Raw genomic sequence first — 12,529 nt, forward strand, 5'->3', positions numbered from 1 at the left:
ACTAGAATTATTATAATTAATAAGATCTTATACTAAGAGAGATATCTTACTAAGGGGAAAATAAAAGATAATCTTAATAATCTCCTCTTTATTTTTATTCTTAGCCTTAATCTTATTAAATAGGTTAAGAAGGAGCTATAAGTATAAGAAATAAAGGTAAAAGAGATAAGTAAAAAAAAAAAAATAAAAGACCTTTTTATTAAAAATCTTAGAATATCTTATAAATTAACTAACTAATACTTAGCCTAGGGATTATAAAAGGCTACTTAGATATAACTATAAGATATTAATTAAAAAGGCTATTATTATTAATATTAATAATTAGCTTAAGGTAATTAATATAAGTAATTAGCTTTATATAGAAATAATACTAAAATAATAGATTAAATAAGTAATAAATAAGCTTATTTACTTATTATAGACTAATTAATATAACTATATTATAGGCTTAGTAGAAAAACCTATATAGGAAGAGTTTAAGGTATTTATATAAAAATAGTATATTAACCTAGAGCTCTAAGAGAAATAAGTAAGAGATTAATTTATAATTATAGCCTAAAGGCCTAATAAGGCATTAATATAATATTTTGCCTACTAATATATACTCTATAAGAGCTTACTAGAAGAATAGGAAGATAATAAGGCTATAGCCTATTATTTCTTTTATAACCTATATAGTAGATTAAAGAAAGAGCTTAAGAGGTAAAAGTGCCTTATATAAAAGGCTTATTATATCATATAAGAAGCTAAATACCTCTAGATCTAGATTATTAACTAGAATAGCTATCCTAAGAGGAAATACCTCTAAGATAATAGTAAATAACTAAGCAAAAAGTATTATTTCCTTAGTAATCTAAGTTATAGAGAAAGCTTTAGAGAAGGTTCTTTTAGTAAGTATAACTTATACCTTATGTTAAAATAAGGCTATTATAATATAAGTAATTTAATTATGCCTATATTAGTGCTATACTAGGGATAAAGAAGAAATAAGCTACCGCCTAGGTATAGAAAATATAGCTATTAGGGCTATAAGACCTAAGTATATTATACTAAGATATATACTAATAGTAATAACCTCTTTATAAATTAGATTTACCTTAGAAATAAAAGTAGGCTATTAATAAAGGTTAATAAAGTTAAAGCTTAAAAGCTTAATTTATTAAAAAGCTAAAGAGGATAAAAGTTAAACTTAAACCTTTATCCCTACTTATATAAAAATAAGTATTAATTAGAAAGGTAATTATAGCCTTTATATTAATTCTCTAAGGGGTAATTAAAAAAGAAATTAAGGTCCTTATAAATATTAATATAAAGATTAATATTATTAATATAAAGCTTATATAAAAGCTTAGCCTTAAGCTAATAAGTAATTATATAGCTCTTAGGCTTAAGTCCTTTAGAAGAGAAAAAATAAACCTAAGAAATACTTATTAGTTAATTTTTTTTTTATTAATTTATATAATAAATTATAAAAAATATAATAAATATTAACTAGGTTAGAGTTTAAAAATAATTTATATAATATTATCTTATTATAATTATTAATAGGATAAAAAAGTATAATAATTAATTATATTATTAATAAATAATATTATATTATAATTATTACTATTAATTTAATATCTTTTACTTAAGAGATTATTAAAAATAAAAAAAAGGTATATATATTAAATATTATAGTATTCTTTACCTTAAAGGAGATTACCTAATAAGTATATAAAGCTAAAATAAGTATACCTATAGAAATACCTAAGGAGCTTCCTCTAAAACTTAAAGGACTAAAAGGGTTCTTTAATAAATAAGTAATAAAGTATATATTAATACTCGCGGAAGCTATATATAAAATTAACCTAGTCGAGGGAAAAGAACCCCTATATAGTTTATTATACCTTATAAATAAGGTATAATACTAGGCCCTTAGGGAATATATCGCAAAGAACCTAATAAATAAATATATATAATACTCTATAAGTAGGGCTAATATATTAATACTTTTTATCCTTAAGAAAGATAAAGGGCTAAGGCTCTATATAGACTATAGAGGGCTAAATAAGGTAATAATTAAGAATTATTATATCCTTTTATTTATTAATAACTTATTAAATAGGCTCTATAGAGCTAAATATATATCTAAGATTAATATTTATAATACTTATTATAGGATTAAGGTTAATAAAAAAAATTATTAATAAATTACTTTTTATATAAAATATAGCTATTTTAAGTATATTATTATACTATTTAGACTAATAAATATATTAGCTACCTTCTAAGTATATATTTATTAATAACTTATTAATTTACTTAATATATATTATATCTTATATATAAATAATATTTTTATATACTCTTAGACTAAGGAAAAATATACTTATTACTTATAAGAGATTCTATAGCAGCTTACTAAAGTATAGCTCTATAGAAAGCTATCTAAGTATAACTTTTATTAATAAAGTATTAAGTTCCTTAGATATATTATTATATAAGAGGGTATTTAGATAAAACCCTTATATATAAACTTAATTAAGAAATAACTAATATTAACTTTTTTTAGAAATATATAAGTCTTCTTAGGATTTTATAACTTTTACTAGAAGTTTATTATATATTACTTAGTAATAATAAGCCTTTTAATAAAATAACTAAAAGGTAATAAAAATAAGAAAAAGATTAAAGACTTTAGTTAGTCTAAGAAGGCTAATAATACCTTTAAAAGCCTAAAATATATTTTTTATTTTATAATTATCTTTTATTATTAGGACTTATTAAGATTAATTAAGGTTAAAATAGATATATTAATTAAAGTAATCTTAGGTATTTTTACTTAATTAATAAACTCTTAATAATAATTTATTACTTATTAATTATAAAAGCTTTAAGATATAAAGTAATACTAGGCTATAAGGTAATAAGAATTACTAGCTATAATTAATAGCCTTAAATACTAGAGTTATTACTTATAAGGCCTCTTAGAGAAATTCTTAATCTTTATTAATTATTAAGCCCTTATAGGTATTATAAAGGTATTACTAAAAGAGCTAAGAGGTAGACTAATAAGATAGGTCTATAAACTCTCTGCTTTTAATTTTAATATCTAATATTAGCCTAAGAATAAAAACCCTATTAATAGCCTATTAAGGCAGCTAGATTATATAAAGAGAGAAATATTATATAAAGATATATTTCTTATATTAACTAAGAAGCTAGCTCTTATATATAAATTACTACTAGAGCTTTAGCATATTATTACTAGCCTTAAGGGTAAGACCTAAGTTATAACCGCATATATATATACTATTAGAGTAATAATAAGGGGCGCTATTCCTTATAGTAAGTATATGCTAAAAAGTAATACTTATTATATTATATCTATAATTATTATTAGGCGCTAGAAAGCTAGGTAGAAAGAGATTATTATACTATAGACCGCTTAGGAGGTAGAGAGCTTTAGTTAAGTCTCTAGGGAATTACTTATAGCTAGGGTTATTATTCTAAAGTAATATATCTTATACCTTATTATAAAATAACTTATAGAGGGCAAAATAATATTTCTTTTATTGCTCTCTAGGAAGCTTAAAGCATTAATTAAAGAACTATAAAGCTAAGATTAATAATATAAAGAGCTAAAGGATAAGATATATAAGACTATTAATAAATATAAGGGCTATATTATTAATAGACTTAGATTATTATAATATAAAAATTAATTAATTATCTTAGAGTAAAGAGCCTTAAGGTTAGAAATACTTTGCTAATATTATAATAATCTAAGAGTAAGATATATAGGCACTTAAAAGACCTTAGATTTAATAAAGAGGAAATTCTATTAGCTAGGTATAATAGATAATATCTATAAGTATATTAAGAGTTGCTAAATATACTAAGGTATTTATATACTAAGATATAAGTTATATAGTAAACTCTAATTACTATTACTTTTATTATATTTATTTTAAGAAATTAGCCTTAACTTTATAATTAACTTACTAGAGAGTATATATAGTAATAATAAGAGCTATAATATTATATTAGTTATTATATATTATATACTAAAATATATAATATTTATTTTAATTATAAAGAAGCTTAAGGCTATAAGCTTAGTATTATTATTATATAAGTATATAAAAAATTACTTTAATATACCTAAAGGCATTATAAGTAATAAAAATAAACTTATTATTAATAAATTCTAAGTAAACTTAATAATAAAAAAAGTAATATTTTACTAATTATTAATTATTTATTACCTATAGATAAATAAGTAAATAAAGGAAATATATTAAACCCTAGAGAAATACCTAAGAGTATATATAAGAGATAAGCCCGCCTATTAGGTAATATAACTCTTAGAGGCTACCTTTATATATAATAATAGCTAATATTTAATAATTAGAGTCTCTCTTAATAAAGTATTATATAGGTATTACCTAAGGTATATTAAGTATATCCCCTTAGAGGTAAAAATAAATATCTAAGGTATTACTAAGCGCTTAGAGATATTTAGCTAAGTATATAAGTTAATAAGGGATTATTAGTATTATACTTTAAAATCTTAATCTAAATATTATAATATAAAATATAAGTTATAGGTATATTATTAGAGATAATATATTAGAGTATTTATAAAATATTAAAAGTATAAATACCTTAAATTAGCCCTAAGATTTATTAAAGTAAAAATCCTTATAAGGCATAGTAAATAAGCCTATACTATAGAGCTACTAGAAATCTATTAATATATATATAATATATTTTATATATTACTCCTTAAATTATAAAATAATTAACTAAAGAATATTATAATATTAAAAGCCTTATTAGAGCTTAAGGCTAAGCCTAATAAGTAAGAGGTAAAAAAAGTAATAGACTATAAGCTTATTAATAAAGTATTATTTTACCTTATTAAATAAAAGGACTAGCTAGTAAAATATAATACTTAGAAGCTTAATTATTACTTAGAAAATATAAAAATAATAATTAAAAAGTATTATAAAGTTATAAAAAAAAGTTATAAGAAATAGGATAATAACTAGCTAATACTTAGCTAGAATATTTATAAAGAAATAAAAGTATTAATTATAAAAAAAACTTAGATAAAAAGAATAAATAATAAAAACTATAACCTAATAAGACTATAAGAAAATAATTATTATTAAGCTATTATTAAATATAAGCTAAAACCTATAAAATATAAATTATAAAAAATAAAAACTATAACTATAAATAATTACTTAAGGATTAAAAAAACTAATATTAAACTTATTATTATTAATAGGCCTAGGGTTTATTAAGCCCTTACCCTTAGCCTTAGCCTTACTATAAGTAAAAGCATAAATAATATAAGCTCTCTTAGGAGCAAAGGGAATAAATAGTAAGTTATTATTAGAATTAGTATTATTATTATTATTACTATTATTATTACTATTATTATTATTAGTAAGATACTTTATATTATAAGAAATAAAAGAAGTATTAATATATATTATAATATAAGTAATAATAAGAGTACTAGCTAAAGCACTAGCGAGAGTATATATAATAAGCAGCTAAGGTAAATCGCGATAAAAAAAATAAGCTTTCCCCTTATTAGGGATAGCTATAATCTCGGCAGACTAAAAGTAAATTAATATACAATAGAGGAAATAAGGCTTAGTATTATTATAGGCATAGGCAGGCTAGGCAATATTAATAAGACTATAGATCTTAGTCTTATCTATATAGACCTAGGCCTATATACTAAGTTAGTAAGAAATATAAAATAAAAGAAAAAATAACTTATAGTTATAAGAATATAAATAAATTGAAGCTCATAAGAAAATATAAGCTTAGTAAGCTAATAGCTAGCTATTATCTAATTATTTATATTCTTAGCGGGATTAATATATTAATCCTTAATATTATTCTAAGTAATATTATAATTATTAAGGGTAATAATATAATATTAAATAGTAATATAAGAGGTTATTAGGTTAATACTTATTAGAGGATTAATAATAATTAAGTAATACTCTTAAAAGGTAATATAAAAGTTTTAATATTACTAGGTAGCGCTAAGGAGCTTATTAGAAATCTAGGCTAGAGGTTAATAATATAAAGCTAATAAATTAGCTAAGAAAACTTATAGTATTATATCTCTAGGTATAATAATTATAATAAATATAAATAATATTATTAATATTAATAATATATATTAAATAAGTATTTTTATAGATATAAGTAAGATAATTAAAATATAAGTAATTATTAGCTTATTAATTAATAAAATTAATATTATTATTAAAAATATAATAAGGCCTAAGGATATAAGTAATTATATTAAGAGTAAATATTATAAAAAAAAAGCTAATATATTATTAAGGGGGAATAAAATTTATAAAATACCTTAATTAAAAAATAAAATATTATTATAATAAAAAAGATTAAAATAAAATATATTAAGTAATAAATATTATTTATTTAATAAGTATTAATAAGCTAAAATAAAGATAAGGCTTTAATAAAGTTAATAATATTAAAGGATTAATAAAATATTTTAATTATTTATATTATAATAAAGGGGGAATAAAGATTAATCTTAAATATTTAAGGCAATATAATAAAGAGCTTTTATTAAGGCTTTATTTATAGACTAAGGAACTTAAAGGAGTTATTTAAAGCTTTTTTATTTACTTAAAGGTCTTAGGGACTAAGATCTCTAGAGGGGAGGTAATTATAAGGATATAGGGCGGCTATTAAATTTACTAACTAATCGGGGTAACCCCGGCTAGTTATTATATACATAGAGACCTCCTAAAAGCTCTATAGCTAAGCCACTATAAAAGGCTTAGTAAGTTAAAGTCTTATATATAATAAAGACCTATTTTTAATTTATAATTTTACCCTAATTAAGCTATTAAGGCCTACTATTTTGTATTATTATTTTAGTACTAATTAATAAGGTAATATTAGCCTATATTAATAATAAATAATAAGATTACTTAGCTATTTATATTAATTACCTAAATAATTATAATTTATTCTTAGTTTCTAGGCTATATTAATTTTAGCTTTTTATACTTATTTATACCTATAATAATTATTTTACTTTAAATTATACTTATTATAAAGCTAGTCTTATTAATATTATATATATTATCTAATTAGATATTATACTTTATAATTATATTTATTATAAATATAAACTAATTATAAATATTAATTAGATTTTTATATTTAGCTCTTTAATAATTATATTTCTAAAAAAAACATATCTTAAGGTCTAGGTATTACTTAATAAAGTTTAAAGCCTAATATATACTAATTAGTAGCATATCGCGGTTAATAAGTAATTAATTAGTTATTTCTTTTATACTATATAATCAGGGGGGAAATCCTTATAAGTCTAGGTCAAAGATAAACTAAATAATGATTTATTCCTTAAGATTAAATAGTCAACGCGATTAAGGGATCTAATTATATCGCGATTAAATGCTATTTTACCAGCGATATAGCCTATACTTAGAGACCCTATAGAGGTTTATAGCGCGTTAGATGCTTAGTTTTAGGTTATTCTAAAGGGCTTAAAGAGTAAGAAGAGTTTTAGCCTTAGTATTTAGGTCTAATATATTTAATAGTTAAAGAATTAATTAATTTAATAAAAAGGGAGATATAAGAGGGAAAAGTGTGATATATACTTGCCTGCAATGTATGCTTATTATGTATATTAGTTTAAATAAATTTTTAGAATTTTTTTTTAATACCTTATATATTTATTAAGAATCTAGCTTATTTTTATTAGTATTAAAATTTAGATTTTATATAAGAGAAGTAAAACTTTAGTTATATATTAAGTAGGGTTATATATTAGGTAGTCCTAGATAGTGCGAGAGAAGGCATTATATGTTCTTTATAGCTCTAGGCAGATTAGTGTATTGCTAAGGAGATGTGCCTCTTGATTTGAAAGCCAATACTGTGCCTGGATCTGGCGCGACACCAGGCGCTGAGCACTTTTGGGAGTCATCAACGTCGGGGCAGGTGAAAAGACCCGTCGCCTGGTGAGCTGCACCTTAGAATGGGTATGAACATCCGTGAGTGAGGGAACAGGGTGATCCAAGAGCCAAGAAAAAAAAAGTGTATATCCGTAGACCTCCCCGATATATTTCATCATTTACCTACACTCCTTAGTTATCCACAATCATTTTAGTTGTATCTCCTTGAAATCCATACCAACGTACCGCCTATGGTTACGATAACGTCCCAATATACCTTCCACCTAGGTTTATGCCTTCGGAAATTCAGGTCATCGTATAGCTGTCGAACCCTGACGCACCTGAATCAGAAGTCAATGTCGCAGTTAGTGTGGGGCAATCCCAGATCCTCCCGTCTTTTCTCTTCGTTTCTCCATCACTCCTTTCCCACAGGCAGGGCTGCGGATGTTGAAGCTGAGACGGAGTGCGCCAGACGATTCTGCAGCTCGATGTTCTGCTGGAAAAGTCTTTCATTCCGCAACTCTAACTTTAAAATATAGTCCATTGCCCTTTTGAGGATCATGGTCTTGCTAGGATTGCGCTGGGGCATTGATCTGAGTAATGCCATCTCCAGGAATGCTTGGTCTTGCTCGTCCGCCTCGCTGGACATTTCTTCTCTCCCCTGCCGAAGGGATTCTAAGGAGAGCGGAGAAAGACATTTGTGAAGCGCCACGAACCTGCCGTTTACATCTATGTCGTAACAGTCCTCGATCACGCTGGGCGCTGTCCCTTTGAGCAGGTAGCTGGGTGTGTGGCGATGAGAGGTTGAAGGGGACGGCGAGAATGACTTAGAAGGCGACGGTCGGGCATTGCCTGAAGGCTCTGGTATAGGCGAATGAGGAGGAGAGAAAACTTCGGGCGATATGAATGCCGGCAGCCGCTTCTGCTCTTGTGATAGGGGAACGACAGGTTTAAAGTCCGGACGATCATGAATTATTGCCCCTCGGTCTGATTTTGCTGGTTCCATTAGAGAGGCAGCTTGAGCGGCTGGGGATATATGTGGCTGCGGGAGCGGGGTGAGCTGGAGCCATTTTGGCTCCATGATTCTGTGAAACCGATAGATTAATATATGCTAGCTTGGTCATTGGTATGATCTGTCGATTGATCTGAGTAGAGTCATGCTCACATGCTGAAATTCGGGCTTTAAAGGGGTTCCTCGCGTACTAATTGATCGCAGAAGCGAGAACTTGCCTGGCTAAGTGGATTCCAAAGACTTCCAAAAGAGATTTTTTAACGCTGGTATAAGCGGTCATCAAATAGAGTATCCATCAAGAGGTTGGGGCTAGTAATAACCTCTGTATTTGATTTATCGGTGGTCTGGCCCGTATGTCCATGAACTGAGCATAAGCTCGCGCTTGCAAATAGTTTGGCATGTACTCACCCATGACGACGATGAGCCCATTATGCCTACAATGTGGCGTGCTTCCCACGTTGTGTTCCCGCCAAGAATCCTAACATTTCTTACCACCGAAGGGTTCATAGCGAGTGTGGTGTCGTCTGTGTTGTCATCGATTGAGAAGCCATTGTGCTCTGCTCGGGGTATGGCTCAGCCACTTTTTGACGATTTTTATTTTACGGTTGATTGAGAGAGGGCGTTGTTGTTCGTAGAAATAATGAGGGTGTGATGGGGTGTTCTGATTTCTCCCCCTCCTTCTCCCCGATGTCGTGATTTGGATGCGCTCGAAAGTCAAAATAGACTTTGAACTCTAGCTTGAGCGTTCCAACTAGCCTCGCCTATGGATATCTGCATTTACAATAGGGCTACTTGGGGGTTCTCAAAATCGACCATCCCCTGCCCTTCATACCTGAGTTTGAGACCTCCAAGTAGCCTATTTCGTAGGTTAGTACATCGCATTCCACATCCTACTAACATCAATGAACACTCGAAAGGTGGGTTGATCCCTTTACTTCCATACTTCGTTGCCGGGCACATCTATACTGCGCTAATCACTTAGACTGCAACAACAGCTTTTATTGTGCTTCTTCGGATATGTCAAATCTGTGTTTACTGAACCCGGCCATTATCCCGCCCCCTACGGATCACTAGAAACTCTTCTCATCGCAGACGTTGCCGCAGGTGTTATGGTATTGATGTACCGTGAATGGATGGTTTGAGATATAGAGGGAATAAAAGGGATAGAGTATAGCTGGGTTTGAGCAGATTGTTGAGTTACGTTCCGTTTTAAAGACAAGATTCAATTCGTAACTTTCACAACTAGAACGCTACGGCTAATGTAACAAGAACTAAGGATAGTGGCTCTTCCACCCATTGGAGCTGTTGTTTGCATCACAACATGCCCGGTGGATCCAAACTCGACCCTCCTCGACTATCTAGTGTCGTTGTTGACCCTTCATGTTCAATGTGCTGGAGTTGTATGAGCAACGAAGAATCGATATAAACGAGGATAGTATAAGGTAGTAGAGCTATACTAAGTTAGGCGAGTCGCAGTAGCTATCGGATTAATATGACAGCATGATAAGCAGAGAGGATAATGGGCAGATGTGGCACTGAATGCTAGGCACCGTAAGATCGCAAAGGGACCCTGAAGTGGGAGAGGCAGGGCGATGGGTAGAAGGTCTATAGATCGCAGGAGGCATAAAAAGACACCACAGTGGTGTGCCAGTAGTTAAAGGGTCCAGAATAGGCTAAGAGGGGGTGCGAGGGGTGGGACAAAAGAACTCTGACCGGATGCGAGGATTAGGGAAGCGATATAAACAAGTAGGTATGGTAGAACACCATAAGCAAGCCCGGTCGCAGGGTGAGTGTGGCCATTATGTTGCCCGCCCTCCAGGATTTACTATCTCAGAATCTCAACTGATGTACATATTATACAGCGGGAAGAAGTCACGACCAGTTCTAGTATGGGCAGGTAGTGCAATTATCGAACGATGTCGACAATAAGGCATACGTATTGGCGTTGTAATCGTGCATCCCCCAGATGTCGACTACCAGGCTGAAAGACGGCATCGTAATCAGATCATTTGCAGTTGCGAACCCGAATAATGTCGACGGAGGGAAGCGAAGGTTGTCGAGCTAAGCACAATGGTTTCCCAATCGATAAAAACCCAGACGACGCCACACTCGACAGATGGTGATGAAGGGTGAGCAGCCAAGAGTTAAAGCGGACGAGGGCGAGGAGCGAAGGGGTAGAGTCGGGGTTGTGCTGGCTTGATGATTAAGCTGGATTGGGCACATGTAAGCGGCCCAGGGGCCAGGATGGTACCGTAATGACACCTGCGCCATCTCTTTCTCTAGCGCAGTGTCCGTACTTGGATGCACGCCTGGCGGAACCAGTTTAAGTCCTCGCGGATATCCACGGCTGCCAAACTTGCGTAAGTCCTGCGCCCCAGCGACACCCACGCTGCTAGCTGCGCCGCCGGCTCTCCGGGTGGCGGTCGTGGGCAGTCAAGTGGCAACACTAAATATCGTTGATAAGGTTTGTCTATCCCCTCGACTGTGTTAAGGCTCCAGTCGGGTCACTACAGGGACTTCTGACCAATGAAATTGCACAATATGAATGGTACATTATTTCCCACCTAAATTGACCTGTGATAGAACTCCCAACAATATTTTGAGTTACAAATCGCGACATCACACTACTTACATCCCCACCTTGATTGATGCCTCTTTTTATTGTCGTCAGGTTCCCCGCATGTACCTATCATGTGACAGGGGTGATGTGGGGCGGAATACCTTCTGGAGCCTTAACACAATCGAGGGGATAATGCCCTTGTGCTTGCAAAGCTAATTGGATCATTTAGGGGTATAGCAGGCCCGCGCCGAGCGCGAAGATGAGAACATAACCTTGCAATAAAAAAGGCTTCATAATTGCCAGGATTGTTCAACTTATGTGTCAGCAAGAATCCTGGGGGCAACATTGATCAAGGTACGTAAGTGCTGCGGGGCCTGGGTTTAATACGTGATCGACAGCCGAGGGAACAGATAAGGGAAGAAAGACGTGGAAAATAGCATTTGCCTCGGTAACTATGCAGGAAACACCATTCCAATACATACTGTGTTATAAGAGTCATCAGGCCGCTGGGTGCGCTCGTAATGGTATACATTGGTTGGTGGGTTGGGTTGTTGGAGATCACAAGTGTGTGGCGACCAAGGCGGTGGGAAGGAGTGGAAGAAGGAGGAATATTCTACAAGAGATCATGCCTGTACATAAACAGTGGTTCCCCTACTGCACTTTTAGGATGAATCAAGCAACTAGGATCTTCTCATTTCAACATGGACAGGGTTTGACCAGGTCTTCGGATGGGGTGCAAACCAGCCGCTGAAGCCATACTTGGGTAACAACAGTTCCAAGTGCCCCGCTGGGTTCCTACCTCTCATGTTTTTAACCTTTGGTAAGTTGGACTGCTCCAAGGTGAATGTCTAGCCTTCAACCTGTTTGATATCTTATCGCTTATCTACGTCTATATATAGCAGTATAAAAACATTTGCGATCCTCGCTTATTATCTCCACTTCTCTTGGCCCTTATTCTCACGGGCCCCCTGGGAAGTCGTCTACAGT

This window comes from Fusarium falciforme, chromosome 3 (assembly GCF_026873545.1).
Source record: "Fusarium falciforme chromosome 3, complete sequence".
NCBI classification, from domain to species: Eukaryota; Fungi; Ascomycota; class Sordariomycetes; order Hypocreales; family Nectriaceae; genus Fusarium; species Fusarium falciforme.